At 42.9% G+C, this 15998-nt stretch overlaps 1 protein-coding gene and 1 long non-coding RNA gene across 4 annotated transcripts in view; one reads left to right on the forward strand and one right to left on the reverse strand.

The window, feature by feature from the left end:
* Positions 1-15998, forward strand: part of CDH20 (cadherin 20) — a 199351-nt gene that overhangs the window by 117884 nt on the left and 65469 nt on the right. Inside the window, exon 1 of one of the 2 annotated variants that reach the window (XM_068160992.1) lies at positions 3398-4090. The exons of the other annotated variant lie outside the window; for it this stretch is intronic. The gene's annotated coding sequence lies outside the window, so the exon portion shown is untranslated. Of the gene's footprint in view, positions 1-3397; positions 4091-15998 lie in introns of those variants that run through there. 2 annotated transcript variants of the gene reach the window in all.
* LOC137452520 (uncharacterized) overlaps positions 1-15998 on the reverse strand; it is a 163368-nt gene that overhangs the window by 18655 nt on the left and 128715 nt on the right. For both annotated transcript variants that reach the window (XR_010990107.1, XR_010990106.1), the window contains exon 2: positions 8495-8591. This is a non-coding gene — a long non-coding RNA (uncharacterized lncRNA). The remainder of the gene's footprint in view (positions 1-8494; positions 8592-15998) is intronic.

Consider the following 15998-nt stretch of genomic DNA (forward strand, 5'->3'; position numbering starts at 1 on the left):
ATTTTGAAAGCTATGGAAAATCACAGCCATGCAAAAGATGTTCTAAAAACAAGCATGAGCATAAAATTCCCCCTTCTCTTCCAAAATAAAAACAATACAATACAATACACTTGCTTCCCTTGCTTCCATTGGAAAAAGGAGATCTGCATATGTTGTTTAGCCCAGCAGGATGATTCAGAGACTAATGATGAAAATTACTACAGACACAGAAAGGCTTCCATATGAAGAGAGTGAAAATCTAGAAGCTGTTTAGACTGGAGATTAAACTATTAACATGGGGCATAAAAGAAGCATACTGAGTAGTGAATACTATAGAGGAAGCAATTTAGAAACTCCTAATTACCTTTTCTCTATAACATACAACTAACTACTGAAAGGAGATATATTTTTACCTAAAAACATAGTTAAATGTGATATTCATTCCACTAATTATCACTGTGACTAAGACTCTCTTAGAAAATGCTACAAGGTAGAAATGTGCATGTATATTGAGACTGTTGTTATTGTGGGTCAGTTTAAAAATTGATCACAAAGCCATATTCCTCCTAGAGGAAACCAAAGACTAACTTATTTTTCATGTCCAGTTAGTTTGGCTATTGTTGTTACAGGTTTTTTCATACTCTCTGAAACTTGTTCCCAGCCACTGGCAGAGGCAGGAGCCTGAGAGGGAGGGGTGTTAGTGCTCTTCACTGGCTTAGCAGCATTTTTGCATCTCTCTAATGGACCTAAAGCAGGGCTGCAGGATCCAGAGGCCACCCCTTGTATGAATACAGGATTGATTATACCTCCAGTTTAGCCTGATTTCAAAAGTTTGGGAATAAGAGTTAAAAGAGCCTTCCAATGCAACCTGCTGCAATGTCCAATGAGCCTTTGTCCTTGCAGTGTCTCCCTCATGTCTGACTTGATTATTCCTCACTGGCAAGGGGGCTTTCTGTATCAGCTGTCTTCTGTGGGCTCCAAGAGTGGGTTGTGACTTTCTTCTTCACAAGCTGCTTTTATGTGTTTGATGACTGTTAATGATATTGCCTCCATACTTCTTTCTTCTGCGGGCTAATTAACTGCAGGGTTTCCTCTGAAGTCATGTTTTCCAGACCTCTAAATTTTGCCTCAGTGCTTCCCTTTGCCCTCTCTCCAGATGAGTCACACGCTAGTTGAAATGCAGTGCCCAAATCTGGATGCAGCCACACGTGAAGCCACCTCAGTGCTGAGTATAATGAGAAGGGCTGTTTTACCAGATGTTTTGCTTTTTCTCTGTTCATTCATCCCACTATGGCATTCTCTTTTCTTGTAGCTGCAAAGCATTTTGAGGTCTGTTTGGTGTGTGGTCCATTACAATCTCCAAGCTTTTGCCCTAGAACTGCAAGTTGCAGATCATTTTCCCTGGACATAGGCAGCTCATCAACCTTTCCCCCTCTGAGATTACATCCAGTGTAAAGTAAGAAATAGGGTACTCATTTTGAGTCAGTAATATACTAATGAACAGGAAAATACAAAGAGGATAATGGGTCACTTGAAGAGCTCTTGTTCATTAGTTTCTGAGTATAATTTAGCTTTCATTATTTATTACAACAGCAAATCATCTACATGCAACATCCCATGCCTAAGTCTGAATTTTCTCTGAGAAGCTCACAACATTTAGCAGTATTGAAGAACTTGGTTGTGTGTTGGTTTACAAAACGAAACTCTTTAGCAGTTTTCATAGAAGTCATCAATAGTCTTGTAGAAATATGTGATCTGACTAGCTAACTTCCTTCAGGAGTTGATAATTATTGATATTCTAGAAAAGATAAACTACAGAAATGCACCAAATCATTAAGTAACTGCTTTGACCCAAATATTAGCAATGGTTTTGTCACTGATACTACAGTGATCTATAGAACAAAAAATGTAAATTCTCAGTTATTTCAGTCTCTGATGAGACTAAAAAAACATTCAAAATGTAATGAGCAAACTTATCAAGAAAATAATTTGATAATTACTTGATTAATATCTTTATCTGAAATTTCCAGATGCTACAACTTCTATATAATTAGCAAATGTGATTATTTTTACTAATGTTATAGATATTAAAAATAAGATATTCACATGGACGATATACCTAAATTGCAGCTTTTCTTCCTAAGTCACACAATTGTGTAAGCTGTAAAGAGTGCAAGGTTTTCTTAGGTAGATAACACGGGCAAAAATTCTGGTGCAGCCACTGATGTATTGACATTGAACTGCCTATATAAATAACTCCTGTTTGCCTTTTTTGCATGGAAGTTTTTATACCAATGTGCCAGCAGGAGGGCAGAGGTTCATACACCCTTTTCTATGTGGTTAAAGCTTTCCAACCCCAGTGAAGGAGACAAGGCCAAAGACTACCCACATACTTTTCATTGCTCATCAGCCTGGTTATTGGCTCCCAGGACCCCTTCAGAACTCGAGCTGCACGTCTTGCCTCCGTGTCTTTGATGGTCCATTCTGATAGTTTTCTGACTCTAGCCTGGAAGGAAGAGTAGGATCTCTTTTCTCCTTCCTCCAGTTTCCTGCCACGGGTGCCGGTGAAACGGGTGGTTATCTGTTTCTTGGCCAAGAAAAGACAGAAAGGCAACGTCTCAGCCTGGATTAGTTTATTCATCCCAGAAGACAAGAGGAGTTCTGATTTCGCCGAAGCCGCTAATGCAAAGAGCTCGAAGATCAGAGGACTGGTACGGCACAGCGGAGACCAGAACTGCCGCGCGGGGAGAGAGGGAGCCCCAGCGCCGCCGCTCAGAGCGGAAAGACTGAGCTCCAGCGCAGACTAGGGCAAAGAGTGACGGGGGCAGTTTGAACGTGGCGTAGCCGCCATTCCAGCGAAGCCACCGAGCAAAGGGTTTCAGAGCAGAGGCTGCCGCTGGGTTACTCCTAAACCGGCAAATCTGCGGCAAATTCACGACGGCAAAGCCGCAGGCGCGGCGTGCCCGAGCAGCAGCTGTGAGTCAGCGTGGGCGGGGCGCAGGGATACGGCGGCAGTTTGAACCGCCGCTCAGTCGCCATTTTAGCGAAATCGCCCAGGCGAAGGTCTTCAGAGCAGAGGAAGCTTCCCAGGGTGGTAAAAGCGCAGGGAGCCTCAGGGTGTTCTGGGCACCCTCACCTCAGAGCAGGAAGATTATGAGCGCCTGGCCAGAGTCGGCTCTGCCTCGCCGTGAGTAGGGACAGAAGACGGCCCCAGTTTAACCCTTCCTTAGCCGCCATTTTAGCGAAGTCGCCGAGGCGAGGACTGCAGAGTGGAGGAACGCTCGCAAAGCTGAAAGAGAGCGAAGACAAAAGCGTATGGAGAGCCAGAGTGTTTCCATCCCCCCACCTCAGCACGGGGAGAGCGTGAGTTCCTGGCCAGAGGTGGCTCTGACTCCCCACGGGCGGGAACAAGAGACATGGCAGCAGCTTAAGCTGCGGCGTGGCTGCCATTTTGGCCAAGTCGCTGAGGCGAAGGGCTCCAGGGAGGAGGAACGTTCCCAAAGCAGAGAAGAAGCAAAGAGGGCAAAGGCGTAGGAGAAGCCGGGATGTTCCCAGCCCCTCCCCTGAGAGTGGGAAGAGTGCAAACTTCTGGCTAGAGGCAGCTCTGATGTACCGTGGATGGGCACGAGAGCGAGGGTGGCAGTTTAAAAGGCGGCGTGGCCATCGAGACAAGGGACTGACGGCAGAGCCCAGAGTCTTGCTGGGGCACCCTTCGAAGGCTGCAAACCCACGAAATTAGAAGCGCAAGGAGGGGGTGTCCCGCCTTCCCCGAGCAGGAAGAGAGCTCTTTGACAAGCCTCAGCTGTGAGTCGGGGGGACGGGGATAAGGGCGGTGGCCGTCAGCACCCTCACATGCAAGGGGCGCCCCCAGAGAGCCTGCGGGACCCTGAGTGCGGCGCAGCGGAAGGCTCTGGCCTGGCAGGTTGCCCAGGGAAGCAGAGCAACATTCTCCCAGAGGAGGACCGAGCTGTGGCTTTCACTTGGCCGAAGGAATGTGGTAACCCAGGTGGTGCTTGCACACAAGTATTCAGCTGTTCAGGTCTTCGGCTGCAGGATGTTTCTGAGTTGGTACAGAAGGCAGCAGAGACAGCCCCCATGTGTGGTGTGACAGGTAGGCAGAAAGGGACCTAAGGAATGAAGGGTGAATGCAAATAGGTCTCTGTTTCGGGGGCCAGGTGAATCCCCTCCCTGCCTCTCTTGCATTTCCAGTTGCTCTTGTGCAACAGAAATGGGGAGTTCTGGAACTTGAGGGCAGGCAGATAAGAGTGTAAATGACAGTCTATGCAGGGAGCTGCATTGAGTGAGCAAATGGGTCAGTCAGCATCACACATTATTTGTACCTCTGCTAAGAAAAAGGGGGATGATTCTTGTAGGTGGTTTGCTTCTGAGGGAAGCAGTGGATCCAGTTCGATGACCAGAGCCATTCCGTAGGTAAGTCTTCAGCCTCCCTAGTGCCTTGGTTAGAGATCTTACTAGGAGACTGCCATGTCTGCCACAACACTCTATTACTGCTATTGGTTATGCAGATTTGCAGTACTGAGATTGCAGAGGGAAGTCTGAAGGTGATCAAAAGGTACATTTTCCTCAATCCCTTCAGCGAGGGATACTGAAGGGAACAGGAAACCACACCTGATTAACACATGGCTCAGAGGCTGGTGCCATTGGTGCATCTCTGGGTTTGTTTTTTTTTATCATGGAGAGGTTTATATGGCACCAGGCTTGCTGGTGACAGAGTCCACCTATCTCAAAGGGAAGAATTCTTGCTTATGAATTGTTAGGGTTCACTGAGAGAGTTTTATATTAGGTTCCAAGAGAGAAGGGCATAAAACCAGACTCACTAGAGAAGATCCTAGGGGTGGCGTAGCAGTGTTAAATCTACACCAATACAGCATGGGCAACAAACAGGAGGAACTGCATGGTGCAGCAAAATAGCTGTGACTTGGTTACCATCACAGAGATATGGTGGGATGACTGTCATTGCTGGAGTGCTGCAGTAGATGGCTATAAGGTGTTCATAAGGTCAAGTATGAAAGGAGAGGCAATGAGATGGCTCTGTATGTTAGGGAGTCTTTTGGTTGTATACAGTCACAACAGTCCTAGGCAGCATTACAGGTTTGAGGCTGATTGGCTGGAAAACTGTCCAGCAGAAAAGGACTTGAAGATGCTGACTGACAGCTGTCTGAACATGAGTTAGCAGTGTGCTCAGAGCATCCTGTACCAGCAATAGTGTGGCCAGCAGGAGCAGAGAAGTGATTATGTGTACTTGGCACTGGCAAGGTGTCACCTTGAATACTCTGTTCAGATTTGGACCCCTCACTACAAGAAGAACATTGAGTTGCTGGAGCCTGTTGGTAGAAGGGTACATAGCTGATGAAGGATATGGTGAAGAGCATCTAAGGGAGTTAGGATTGCTTAGTCTGGAAAAGAGGTGGCCAAGGGGAGCCCTTACTGGTCTCTACAACTATCTGAAAAGAGATTGAGAAGCGGAGGTCAATCTCTTCTTCCAAGTAACTAGCAATAGGATGAGAGGAAATGGCCTGAAATTGTCCTATGGGAGGTTTAGATTGGGTATGGGGAGACTGAAAGAGTGGTGAAGCAATTGGAACTGGCTGCCCAGGGAGATGAAGTCACCATTCCTGAGGGTGTTCCAAAAAAATGTGTAGGTATGGCCTTTTGGGACATGGTTCAGTGGGCATGGTGGGTTTGGGTTGACAGCTGGACTTGATGGTCCAGAGGTCTTTTCCAGCATTGATTCTGTTATTCTGGAGAGCCAAAGAGAAGCTGTACTTTTTCACCTGCTTTAACATCAGCACGTAACATACCCATCCTTAGTCTAGCCCAGGTTCAGGTTTTAAATTTGGGGAAATTTTGTATTGGGTTTCAGAACTTGAGCCTGTACTTGGCATGGTTTGTTGCTGCTGTCATTCATAGCTAGGGATTGCGCTGAGCAGTGGGGCAGAGGGGGTATCATTAGGCAGATGTTCCTTTTTCTGCTTTATCTTTAGTTTCTGCTAATCTAGTGGCATTGATCTGCTGCTATTAATAAAACCAAGTTTCTACCTCATCTGCAGACTCCTAATACCCTTGCAAACACAACAGTGCTGTTTGCTGTATTTTCTATGAAAGTCTTTTCCCTCTCCATTTTCCCAGTCATGTACAGATGAAGCTGTTAGCATACCAAAGCTATCTGATCGCAATCAGGACCTTGCAACTTGTTTTTACTTAATGGATCTTAAAGCACAGGGAAGTGTTACTTATTCCAAGTAAGTCAAAACAAGAGACCTGAGCATAGACATTCTTTCTAATCATTCAATCCCTTCATTGTTTATTTAAAGTTCAAAATTGAACTAACTTTTGCTTTCCTCTGTATCTAAAGCAGTGCAACTTACAAAATAGAAATCCCTGCAAAACCAATCCTGGCATAGTACTTAGTCAGTTGTTAGGCCTTCACTTAAAATCCATGATTCACTGACCTATACAGGCCTTAGGAGGTAACACATCCTGGCTGTTAAAGAACTCTAGACAGAGGAAAGATTGGCGTGTGTCAGCATTAAAATGCCAGCTCTGGATAAATAGCATAGATGTCTGTGGTCTCTGGTCTTTTGTTAAGCAAGTTGCTTACCACCTTTGGGTGTACTAATCACAGCATCTGTAGAAATATGGATGATGCCCTTACTCCATTTTCTGCTTTCACATAAGGAAAGTAGCAAATGTTAGTCATAAGCAACTTAGAGGAGTAGTTTCTTTCCAAAGATCTCCATGGTCATGTTTTGTTCTTCTGCAGGCTGTGTATGAGCCTCTGAATGCATGGGAATGGACACAAGTTCCTCACAGAGGACTTGACCTTGGTTACTCCCAAAAGCATCATGGGAAGAACTGAGCAACATATTTTAATCTGCAGTTCCCTTTAAAATCCTTCCTGACTTGTCTATGAGAAAAAGGCCTGTGAACTCTTGAAGTGAAGATCTGAAATTATCATTCTGAGAGGCTAATGGTCCTCTGTCAGGAATTCCTCTTACACTGGGAGAAAAGATCTAATAAGGTATTCAGCAGCCCAAAGGCAGAGGAGGAGAGGGATTTTTTTATATATATATATATATGTAACTTTACTCTGAAAAATTACCACATAAAAAGCATTTTCTTGCTCAGGGGGGTCTAACTTGAGTTTCTTCTGCTGCATTTCACCATATTTTGCCCTACAGACTCAATGCAGATAGGCAGTCAGAAGCTGAGACTTCTGTTCAATCATATGCATCATCCTTGGAAATGTTTACAGAGAGCTAATTAGTTGCAACCTACCTAATTGCAGGGAGACCAATAGAACTGCACAAGGTTCAACAGTGGCACAGTTTGGCCAATTAGCCATTCATGCTTGGTAGCTGTGTAAAAGGTATTGCTGGTATGGATCTACATATGGTCTGCAGTCAGGAAGCAAATGTGCCACTTCACTCTCAAGCTGAATGTATTTATGCAGAAAATCCACATGAAAGAATAGATACCCATGATGTGATTTTTTGCTGTGGTGTACCTTCCTAGGATAACATTGCGTTTTAACACTCCTGATTCCCCTGTGGGACACATCTTGGAGGTCTTCTCATATACTTACTTTCTTTTTCATGGAGGTATGTCTACCATAGTATGCATAGGCTTAATGCTAAATTTATTAGGTTAGGTTTCCCCAGGAAATCTGCAGGTTCTACACAAAGGTATGAAAATGTGCCTATTCCATGAGGAGACATTAATGTCAGGCCCGCCTCAACACCTCTCTGCCGCTAATGTCTCGATTACAGGCAAGCAATATTAAGCCTTAGCTGCGATGCAACCTTTGAGCTGCTTTAAGTTCCTCACTTTAGCAATTCAGTGTAATACTAAAATGTGCACTCTCTGGTAACCAACACCACTAATAAGGGCAGATCTGTAAAGCAAAGGCAACTTACGAATGGCAATAATTGAGTCCCTCTGCTTCCCAAAAACATGAGCTACCGAATGTCCAGAGATGGCAAAGACACTGCAGGAGGCAGAAGAGGGAGGCAATAAAGCATCTGGGCAAAAGCAAAGATATCTTTTTCAGAGCTGCCATTTCAGGCCAAAGCTGAGGAGCAGAAGTTGCCCTTACCAACTTCTGTCCTTGTGGCAGGATGCATGGCAGAATAGTCCCTGGCATCTGCCCATTTTGCACTCTTGGGCCGTGACAAACACAGCCCCCAAACACTTCACCTTGATTGTCAGGAAAAAGGCTGGTAAAAAGACCTAGACCAACAGGGAGGCAGGCAGTGAGCAGAAAGAAGAATGGTGGGGAAGAAAAGAGGGAAAGCGGGGAAAATAAAGACCAAGGGTCTGGTCACTGGCTACTGCAGATCTGTTTCCCATTTTGCTAGTGCCTACTTGTATTTGTGCTCTATGAAACTCATTGGTAGCTCTGTCCCTTCCCGGATACACCAGAGCTGAACAACTCTGTGAGACTGCAGAAAAAAAAATATGTTCCCCATCACTACTTTGCTTAAAAAAAACATACCTACTTCAGTCTTGTGATAGTCATCCCTTCCTCAGCTGGCTCCTTTGAGTTTTTGTCTTATCCACTTCTGTTTCCCTTTCTTCTTTTGTGTGGTATTCTAGAGAGACCACAGAAAGGAAAGGCAGTAAATACAGTGTGTTCAACCATTGCCAAAAGCTGGAGTAACTTCACAGAGGGATGTAGGATTTACTGTGTAATCCCAAACATGTGAAAATGCAACAGGTCACTGTGGGTCTCAGATCACAAGATGCATTGCTAGAAGCTGGTTTGGGTTTTCTCTCCTGGTAGTGTGTTTTTTTGGGTTTTTTTAAATCTGTATTATGGGTTTTTTTAAATCTTTATTATATTACTGTTAATTTAAAACTAACTAAACCTGCAAAAACAACAAACCTCCCAGAAAAATGGAATGTCATGTCTTAATAATTTAGTGTGGTGAATAGGAAGCCATTTCATTGCTCAGGACCAATCTATAATAGTCTTAAATGACCTTTCTTTAACATGTGTTGCTGCTGCAAATTGCATGCCTCAGTTTACTTACTGAAGAACACAAGCCAACACAAAGCAGATTCAGACACATCTAACAAAAACAGTCTCATCATAATTAAACAGCAAATAAAGCTATTTAGTCTTTATGCTGTCAAGTTCAACTCAATCACTTTTTTTTTTTCTCCTTTCACTCCTTAAGTGCATAGTTCATGGTAAATCCTGTTTTTAGTGCATCAAATGGAGAGATGTCTTCTTTCCTTAGCACCTGAAACACGAGCCTTCTGAGCCTTAATGCATCTTTGTTGGACTTAAAGCCAGACATTCACGGCTTCTGATAAAGGCAGATATTTCAATACTGAGGTTGTTTAGGGTTGGCAAGACCATGGACTAGCTTTGTGCATGATGTCAGCGCTGTTAGGCTGTGGGTGGCTCTTTCTGTGCATCCTCGTGTGATTGTACCAACAGGACCTTCCATTTAGCTTGCAGAGATAAACCAGACTCCTAACAAACAGCTTTTGGAGCTTGAGCAAAGGAAAGAAAAGTCAAAATGTGGAAGAAAAAAAAAATATTAATTACTTTGTGATCTGGTCAAAGCAGCAGTAGTGAGTAGAGCATGAAGGTTGGAATGGTGGGGGGTAGGGGAGAGGGACATGTCTTCTAGTCCTTTGTATCAATAGCAGGTACAGAGAGCATTGAAAGGGAGTACACATGACATTGGGAGCCCTTTGCTGTAGGACATGCTGTGCCCCAGATGTACTGATGCCGTGGGTTAGGCTGCTCCTTGCTTGCAATGACAGGGACATATTGTACCATTTCTATTGAACAGAGCAGTCTGAATAGTGAGAAGAGAGGGGGAGGTTTTGTTCATTTGTTTTAAGCAACAACCATACAAATCAACTGAATAGCATATTCACTGGATTTTTCTCTGCTTGTAGCTGATTTGCAATACATGTATTCATGCTGAGAGCTACCTTATTCTGTGAGTTACTCATAAAGTACTTTCTTAATATGCACCATTGGCAGATTTGGTCCTGGTTGAGTAGCTGTGTTAGGAACAGTCTAGACTGATGCTTTTTTTCCACTTCTGACTTTCTGATGAATATGGCCTGTGACTTATAGACAGGTTTTGGTCTCTTGCCTCAGACCTTCCAAAGTGATCTTCCTCCCCAGATCCAGCTATCATGACACTGACTTCCGTGGGACTGTTCATTAACTTCATTCCTGCTCACTGCAAGCCAAAGAGTCAGAGTGCACAGCAGGCAGCAAATACTGATTATTTTAGAGGTGATTTGTCTGAGTGATGTTTCTCTTCTGCCCAGATTCAAAGGGATTTGCAGCATAGTTGTGAGAGTTTGTGAATCCCCTTCACAAGTACTGGTGAATCATTTTTTTTGCTCTTCCAGATGAGCATGTCATGAAAAGAGGAGATAAGAATTAATCCTGTGGCATACATTGAAGCAAGTAGTATCTACCAACATATTCATTAGACACAGAAGGTATCAGATCAAGTGAATTTGGGAAAATACTGAGGGCACAAATACAGGAAAGAACCTCATGGTGTTCATTATAAGGCCTTAGGCCTTGTGCTTCTCATGTTCTTTGCAACAGCTGTTTAGACCTTGGGAAAAAATCTGCTTTCCCTCCTTCTAACCTACTTACTTGCTTCTCACAAGAATAAGCCAATTGCAGTATTAGGCAAGTTACAGCAGGCCTAAGAAAGAGTGTCCTTAGGACTTCGAACAGGACCCCATCAAGAGCCTTCTTATGCTTCCCAGGGAGAATAAAACCTAACAAAACAGCAGAGTGTTTATAGACTGGCAGAGTTAATTGTTTTATTCTTTTTTTAAATGATACAAAATGTGCTTTCTGTATTGTGTAAGGAGGCAGCAATGGCTGGCATCTTCCTTTGTCAACTTTTCAGTATTCTGTAATTTAATCTTACTCTATATTAATACAGAATTTCAGTAACTCTGTAGGAAACAGGCTTGTCTTGGAAGCAGGTTACCTGTATTCCTGTTTTGCTTGTTGAGTCTGTCGTGTTCATCTATAAAAATCAAACATCCTTTGGGCGTAATGTGGAAATACGTACCTTAGTATTGCACCTAAAACCAAGACTTCCTGTCACTGCTTCTGGAAATAGGTTCCCTAATGCTTCTGTGGTTGTGTCATCTCTATTTTTCTGCTTGTTGCATGAGAAAGGCAATGAAGTTGGTGAAGGGCCTGGAGAAACATGTCTTGCAAAGAGCAGCTGAGGGAACTGGGATTGTTAGTCCAGGAAAGAGGAGGCTGAGGGGAGACCTCATTGCTCTCTCTGTAACTACCTGAGAGGAGGTAGTAGTGAGGTGGGTGTTGGTCTTACCTCCCTAGTACCAGGTGATAGAGAGAAAATGGCTTCAGATTGCTCCAGGGGAGGTTTAGATTGGGTATCAGAGAAAATTTCTTTACGGAAAGAGTGTTGTTAGAACAGGCTGCCCAGAGAGGTGGTTGTAGTGGCTTAGATGGTTTAATCCGCCCACACAAAGCACAGCTAAACTCAGCTGGAGAAGCAAATGAAAACTAAATTGTCATAGTGGTGGAGTCACCATCCCTGGGAAGTGTTTAAAAAAATGTGTAGACATGGCACTTCAGGACATGGATTAATGGCCATGGTGGTGTTAGGTTGACAGTTGGAGATGATGCTTAGATGTATTTTCTAACAATCAATTTTGCTATGATAAATACTATTGTCGCTTGGGGTGTCTCCCCTTGCGTTCAAGGGGAGATTGGACGTGGCACTTGGTGCCATGGTCTAGTCATGGGGTCTGCGGTGTCAGGTTGGACTCGATGATCCTCGAGGTCCTTTCCAACCTAAGTGATACTGTGATACTGTTTTTCAACAGAGTATTTCAACTCTCAGTAAAGCAGAGAACATGTAATTGCTACTTAGGTTTATTTTCTTGGTTCCCCTACATGACTTTGTGTAAGGACTCTCAAAGCAGTGGAACCATTTCCTTCTACAACAGGTCTTAGAGAATTGCCTGATAGTATGCAGCCATGAACAAACTGCAAAAACAGTTAAGATTCAGACTCCTTCAGTCTTCTGAGGATGCTACGTCTGAATCTCACAAAACATAGTTTGAGCCTCAGCTTCATAATGATCTGAGGTTGATTTTCCCTGAAAAGATGAATGTTGGTATTTGTTAGCAGTTGTCATCACCACTGTTTTAAGCTTCACCAATAGGCTGAAAGAATATGGCATAAAATGCTTTTAAATTCAATTTCATATCCTGTACAGGTCTGTGTGGGCATTGTTGAGTTGGTTTCCATTCCCTAAACATATTTTCATTCTGTCTATCATGCTGAAAATTCAAAATAGAAAAGAAATCCTGACGTGGGATCTGTCTTTTGAATGAAGTTTAGTTCTATGTAGGCTTAACTTTCCTGCAAGATAATAATAATAATGCAAAAGAGTTTGATGACATTTGTATAAGTGGGTCTATCACCTTAGTGATTTCCTGCAAAAGCGCACAGATAGAATTAATCTCATATCCCTCTCCTATATTGGCAGGATATTTCTTGCTCTGTAGATGTTTCCTTGAATGTCTGTTAGGGCAAAAAAGCCAAAACACAGGTACAAAAAAAAAGGGGGGAGGGGAGGAGGAGGGGATGCCGAACAACTACCAAAACAACTGAAATCCATGGTGTTTTAAACTGCTTTATAGCTTTAAGGGTCTCTCCTTTTGCTTGTTACACAGTCTCCTTTTCTCCAGTTTTCATCTCCTTTCTGCCCGTTTTTCTGTTACAGTAAGCTATATGCCAAATGAAATAAAAGCAGTTATTTGCAAATATTTAGATGCAGATGATAAAGCCAGCAGCACCAAATGAGAATTTTCATAAGTAGGTTTGTTTGAAGCCTGCTTATTGCTATTTGCAGCTGTTTGAGATGATGTTCCTGTGCCTAGAACAGTTGCAGTGGAGTGAGAGGGTCTTGTAAGAAGTGGAGTGCCCTGTATTCCCAGCTACATTGGAGGAGTCCACACCCATGGCTACAGAGGGTGCTTGGCAGCTGGTGAGGTAGAGCCTCCAAGCAGTAGCACTGAAAGCAGCAAATTATTTCAGTTCCCCCCCCCCCCCCCCATCTGATTCTCTAACTCAGTGAATCATTAATATGGTTTAGAATGGAAATGAAAATGCCACAAAAGAGCATCTCATTGCAGAATGTCTGTAAAGATATATAAAAGGATCTTTTCATGACTAATTATTCAAACCATTTCATATAACTGTCATCATTAAAAGGTCACTAACTTTTACCACACAAGGATTGCTGAAGATGCAGTGTTGGCACCATATTCTAAAACTAGGGGAAATAGTCTAGTGTCACTCATGGTCATCTGTGATACTGTCTGGTTTTATCTTCCCTTAACTCATCTTTATTCTGTTAGTAGAGAGAATCAAGGTGACCGCTGTGACTGGCAGTGTACAACCTCATAACAAACAGCAGTTCTTTCCCTGAAGATCTTTCAGTCACAAAACAATAGACAGACCAGATCTCAGGCACATCATCTTTTTACTACAAATAATTGCAGTTGCAACCTACAATGTTCTTGCTATGTTTCATTTCAGATTTTAATTGCATACTATCGTTCTCATTCCAAATTGAGATCCCAGTGCATATTTTAAACTGTCTGTAAATACACATTAAAAAGATGACATCTATTACACAGCCATGCAAGCAGCATATATGTGGCACATGGAAGAAGCAGATATTCTTGAAGAGCTTGTTCTCAACCCATATGCAAGTTTCTGTGAAAAACAAGTCCTTTGGGTATATTGCACATAATCTGCTTCCTTATAAACTGTAACATCTTCTCTGTCAAATAGGGTTGAAATTGCTTAAATGGAATCCAGTTTTATTAGATGAGGTCTGACAGGCAGAAAGAAACTACTGTACACCTATTTCTTTGGGAAATCCAGCTAAAACTCCTTTATTGTTAAGGCTGAAGTGGTATTACTCCCAGCAATGTGACATGCAGATATATTTTAAGGCTGCAAAAAATGGCAGCCTACACAGCTGCTGTCTATCAGAGGCTGCTGTCCTGCTGGCTGGCTAAGTTCTGAGCATCTTTGCACCCTTTGAACATCTGCAGAGCCTAGGGAGGTTATATATGAGAACAGTGGGTGCCAGTAAATATTACACGTCATCCTTAGTCAGACGCCAGCACCACTGTTGCACTGTATGTCAAAGCAAAAGAAAGGAACATTTATGTCTTTACTGAAGAGATGCTGAAGGTTTGGGAGGCTGAAGGTATGAAATAGCTGCGTAAAAACCTTATCTTGCTTGAAGCAAGAATTCAAGAGACGTTCTGGGAGTCTGCCTTAGTAAGAGGGTAGGCAGGGTAAGCAGCCCTAGAGGATGGAGGATTATTACAAAACCTTGTTTCCTTGATCAAAGAGAGAAATTTTCCATATGAGACACAACTTTGTGTTTGCACAAACCAGAGTAGTCTGTGTCTAGCGTTTGCCAAAGAGCTTGAGAAACCTGATGTTCTTTTACCTTTCCTTATTCCTTCTCTTTATCCAGCCCACCTCCCCAACAGCAAAGGAAAACAAAATGGAAGTAAAAAAAAAAATGCCTTGGAAGTTTTAATTTATGATGGAAAACCTGGAGGATGGTGCTAGTTTCAACTGAAACTTACATCCACAAATACATGGTCTGCTATAGGAAAATTATGTTTTCCACTTACATTCACTGGAAAGTAAAACACCCTAGCATGCATACTAACGTTTTTAAAACAAAGTTGTCTGCTAGGTGCCATCACAACCATTTCACAGCCTGAAACATGGTTAGTGAATACATGTCTGAATGCTGAGGCCCCTAAATGATGTCCACGATTACTAAACCATTTCTCTATCTGCAAACAACTTTTGCTGTGTTCTTCTATTACTTGTGCTCAAGTTTCAGTAGCATTGGAAATGTTTGGGGTTTTGGGTACTCTAGTCTACGTTTCAAGAGATAACAGAAGTTAATGCAGTGTTCATTATTAGTGATTATTTCTTACTGGGAATGCTTGTTCAATGGGCCTTTCTCCTGCACCAGTAATAGGTGGCAGATTGGTGCTGATTTAATGATGTGTAGCATCTGAACTCCTGATGAGATAGGAATTCACAGGAAGTGCCAGGGAGGTGTCTTTTGAGAAGCTAACATGGGCTGCATATTTCATGTAGTGCTGGCGAGAGCAGGCAGCTTTTGTAGTCATCAAATTCCAGATGATGTATGTACTATGATCTTCCTGTGTAACAAAAATCCTGTCATCTGTTGACATAAAAGACATAAGAGCTCTGCAACCCTGCATAGTTTGTCTGTCTGGACAGATGAGACAGATCTAACTAATTGAGCATCAACTGGTTTTCTTCATGTTTATGTAGTGCTACATCCAAAAACATGAAAAGATTTTGAACTTGCTATACTCGTACTTGAAGTGATTACTTGTTTTCCAGTCACTGTTACTGAAAAGGCCAGCAAGGTAAATACTAGGTATGTACAGGGTACTATAGATAAAGCTTCCCAGCTGGCTGCCAACAGCAGCTTCCTGCTCTGCCTTTCCTGCCTCACATTTGGAACTACCCTTTCCTTTTTGATACAAAGACATTGCAATAGCTAAAAATACATACCCATATACATCTAGGTACACATACACATGTGTATACACACACAGATTTCCATCTATCAATAGGATTGCATCCAGCACCCTTTCTCACCTCACTGCTCACAGTCCACTGTTTTACTTCAGACTTTTGGCTTGGTCAGGCTTGCCAGGAAGAAAAATTCCAGCATTAATACTTCTTTATTGAGTGGAAAACTCCTAGCTGCCTCATGTTGGCAACTGAGAACAGGCAGTTGTTTAGAATGCTGCCATTATCACTGGAGAAGACTCCTTTTTTACAGAAGATTCCTTTGGATAAGGCATTGGTTGGATGATTGCATGCAAAGGGTAGTGGTCAACAGTTCAATGTCCAGATGGAGGTGGGTGACAGGCGT

Source organism: Melanerpes formicivorus, unplaced genomic scaffold (assembly GCF_026170545.1).
Source record: "Melanerpes formicivorus ecotype bairdi unplaced genomic scaffold, bMelFor1.0.p_v2 SCAF_55, whole genome shotgun sequence".
NCBI classification, from domain to species: Eukaryota; Metazoa; Chordata; class Aves; order Piciformes; family Picidae; genus Melanerpes; species Melanerpes formicivorus.